A 4294-nucleotide genomic window follows, 5' to 3' on the forward strand; every position below is an offset into this window, starting at 1 on the left:
GGATCTTCCCATCATTGCCCATCTACTACATTATTTACATAGGCCTTCTAGTCTTATCTTCACTTTGATGCTTGGTCATTAGATTCGATCAATTTAGCTCCATTTTGCCATGAAAATGCAAGGTTTGCACTCCTCTCCTACAAAGGAAACAAAACCTCAAAGAATATGCAAAACGAAAGACTAAAGATAGTAAATGACCCAATTATGCACTAAAAAGCATAGGACGAGGCTAATTCGGGGACTAAATACGCTCTAAAATGAGTCACATCAAATATCCCCAAACCGAACCTTTGCTCGTCCCGAGTAAAGAGGTGACAAAACTAGGACCCTTATTTAAACTAACCTACTAATATAACCAATATGAGATAATTAGCGGGTCTCACTCTGCCCCTTCAACTCACAACAAGACAACCATGAGGTAGGATGCCTTCTTGCGAGGCAAGGTGGGTCTTGCCAAAATGGCGACACATCCAATCATTAAAGCACACAAACCAAGTAATCGATGCATCTACAAAAGAATAGCCACTTTCCTCATCTAAGTGACGGAAATTATCTAAAGGGAAAACAATCTAAGGGTACACACTCCATTATAGATACAATTTCTTCAAGTTAGTAAGCCTAGGAGAATACTAATAAATCACCTCCAAGTTGTGTCAAGCTAGGGTACCTTTGTCCTCAATTGTTAAATGCTTTTGTCAAGATTAGACTCCCTATGGTGTTAGAAACACTAGAGGATCGCAGAATTCCCCTTCTTGCCTAGACAAGAAGAAGGGTCGTCCCCTCTCTGCCATGCACAAAAGTGGATTCGATGGAAAATGGATCAATAGATTTTTGAGTTTCATATGGGAGTTTGCTTTTTGTTGTTGTTTTTCCCCCCAATTTGTGGCATTTGTCATTTGAGAACACTTTCTTTTTGCCATTTCTTTGATGTTTGGCATTTCAATACTTGACAATTTTAAACTTTTTGCATTTTCTTTTGAACATTTTCAAAGTCACCCCATTTGTAGCGAGGGTGCCTTATATTTGAAGCATAGGAGTTTTCATTTTTGTTACTCCTCTTTTCTTTTCGATGCAATTTACAACTTTCTTGACTTTTCATTTCAATTCTTGAACTCAAATTTTTGAAAATTTTTTGTGCCCATTCCCTTTTTGATGACAAAATGTGGTAAAACATGAATGATGGTTGCACGGTTTCAAGGGTCGCCTTGGAATAAACTGTAGCCAAGGAGTTATCACACCACAAGGTACTCTTGACTAGGCCTTAATCCATGGGTCAAAGGATACTAGCATGACACATCTGATGTGACCATAATTAGAGCACATTTAGTCCCCGAATTAGCCTTGTTCCCATGCTTTTTATTGCATATTTGGGTCATTTATTGTCTTTAGTTCTTTGTTTTGCATATTCTTTGAGGTTTGATCCCTCGGTAGGAAAGGAGTGCAAACCTTGCATTTTCATGGCAAAATGAGGCTAAATTGATTGAATTCAATGACCCAGCATCAAGGAGAGACAAGATTAGAAGGCCTTTGTACATACTATAGTAGATGGGCAATGATGAGAAAAGATCCTTGCATCCCCGAGGAAATCCCCAAGGATTCTATGAAGAAAAAGGAAGAAAAGAAGACGAAACGAGACTGCACAGCAATCCGTGCGTCTTCCCCAGAAGACGCCCGTCTCCACCACCACAATCCGTGCGTCTTCACCCCAAGACGCCCGTGCAAAAGACTCAGAAGACGCCTGTCTTCACTCCAAGACGCTCGGGCAGAGACCACCAAATCTGCCCGTCCCGTGCTAAAGACGCCCGGAATCTCAAGCAGACCCATTTCGTCTTCTTCAAGCTTCAAGGAAGGATGCACATCTTTTTCTAGAGACCGAAGTCTTTCCAAAAAGACTGGCGTTTCCTTAAGTAGGGACTTAATCGTCATTTAAGCCCTTAGTTAACCCTAATTCATCCACTTAATCCCCACTATAAATACCCCATTAGTCTAATTAGAAGAGCATGTTCTTCTTAGAAATCTTTAGTGTAGTTAATATCAATCAAATCTCTCATTAATCTTGTAATCTACAATTAATCAAGTTTTAATACAAGTTTTATTTCCTTAATCTATCTCTTGTTCATCCTTTATTTTGGGTAATTGAAGATTATTTGGGTTATTATTGGGAGATTGACAACCTTTGAATCAAGCATCAAGTACTTCTTTTATTCTTTGCTTTATTATTGGAATCATTAGTAGGTATAATTCTCTTAATCCCTCTTTAATTATTGTTAATCACTTTCATTTATTCATCATGTTTCACTTTGTTGGTATGATTGACAACCTTGCTAGCATGTTCAACATGATAATGAGTGAGTAGTTCCTTAGCTAGGGTTAATGGGTAATTAGGGGAAACCAACATGGGGAATGATTCATGCTTAAATTAATATGCTTTCATAGTTTATTTGCTTGCTTGTTGTGATCTCAACTCATGCACATGTTATGTTTGATGAAATGTGAGCCTATGAATCCTTGCATTTTTTACCCATCACCTATCTTTTCAATGAGACTTGTAAGACATAAACCAACTCGAGTCTCATTAGACCATGCATGTTGTTGAGTAGGGAAGACTAAGTCGACTTGTAGGTGTTGTACAATCTAATCGATTCGGCTCCGGGACCCAAACTTTCCTAGGATTGTAAGATATAAACCAACTCGATCCATCACAACAATAATTGCTTGCTTATAATTTGAGAACATGTTCGTATGATCAATTCCCATGAATCCCCTATGACCGCATGACACCCTAGTGCTTTTTATCAATTGTTTACATCCCTTTTAATTCATTTTGCTTGTTTACTTTCATTGCTATTTAGTTTAGTGATCTTCTACATCAAACCTCAATTGTGACACCCCTAAGGCACCACTAGTTGCAATAGAAATCTCATCTCAATTCCCGTCCCTTGGGATCCGACCCGTACTTGCCTCTTTACTAATTGTAGAGTTGTTTGTGAAGTTATAAATTGTGTTTTGGTCTATGTGCTCCTAACGACAAGTAACCGAAAGATTTAGTAAAAATATCCCGACCAAAAATGGCACCGTTGTCGGGGACGGTGTTAACTTGATTTAAATTTTCTTATATTGTTATTAGTTGTGTCTTTCTTTGCCTTGGAGAAGTAAAAATCGTCAAGGTTTGTTCTAATTGTTTTCGAGTTGTTTGATATTTTGCATGTCTAGAAGGTCACAAGGTGACTTGTTACCCTTTGATCGTTAAATTGAAAGAACTTTGACAACCAATAGAAGACTTGCTAGGATAACTTTGAGAGGTATTGGTGAGGTTGTAGATATTCAACCAAATACTATTGAGTTCATCAACCCTTTTTCAAGAGAAGGTGAGGAGAACCCAACACAAAATCAACCCACAATGCCTAAGTTTTCATCACATTCCGTACCCACCGAGGAGAACCTACCCAATGGTACTCCGACACCACAACATCTAACCAGAAATTTTATTGCCAAATCCGCATTTATCCAATTAGTCGAAAGAAGCCAATTTGGGGGGATGCCTAGTGAAGACCCTCATTCTCATATGGAGACTTTTTGTGACTATTGTGATGCGATTTCTCAAACCGGTGTAACTCAAGACCAAATACGATGGGTCTTATTTCCTTTTTCTCTAATTGGCACCGCGAAACAATGGTTGAAAGGCCTTGATAAGGCTACTCTCGAAATTGATTCTTGGAAGAAGTTGGCTCTAGCTTTCTACAAAAAGTTCTATCCACCGGAAAAGACTAACATGCTAAGAGCTCAAATCACGGGCTTTAAGCAAAGGGATGAAGAATCTTTGTATGATGCTTGGGAGCGGTTTAAGGGGATTTGTCGCTCATGTCCTCACCATGGACTTAGCGAGTGGTTCTTGGTACAACAATTTTGGAACGGTCTTTATGAAGATTCAAGCAACATTCTCAACATGGGATCAAATGGAATGTTCACCGAAGTTGATGACAATCAAACTTGGAACAAAATTGAGGAAATGGCGATCCATAACTCATAATATAGTATACCTCGCAAGGCTACTAGAAAGGGAAAGCATGAAGTGGACTCCATTACTCAATTGGGTGCTCAACTTAGTGCTTACATTGATACCATCAATTTGAAGTTTGAAAAAGCTATGGCTAGACTTGAAGAATCCTCAAAATCACCAAAGCATCATGTTAATGCCATGACGACATCTTCATCAATCCCAAGTGGGATATGTGAGAATTGTGGAACTTTGGGACATGACCAAAGTGAATGTAGGGGAACAAATGAACAAGTG

At 38.8% G+C, this 4294-nt stretch overlaps 1 non-coding gene across 1 annotated transcript; it reads right to left on the bottom strand.

Annotated features, from left to right (window-relative positions):
• Positions 1–3772: 3772 nt before the first annotated feature.
• On the bottom strand, positions 3773–3879 carry LOC141634871 (small nucleolar RNA R71). The gene has a single exon (XR_012539589.1). It is a non-coding gene; the product is annotated as a small nucleolar RNA R71 (small nucleolar RNA).
• Positions 3880–4294: the final 415 nt, after the last annotated feature.

Source organism: Silene latifolia, chromosome Y, assembly GCF_048544455.1.
Source record: "Silene latifolia isolate original U9 population chromosome Y, ASM4854445v1, whole genome shotgun sequence".
In the NCBI taxonomy this organism is placed as follows: Eukaryota; Viridiplantae; Streptophyta; class Magnoliopsida; order Caryophyllales; family Caryophyllaceae; genus Silene; species Silene latifolia.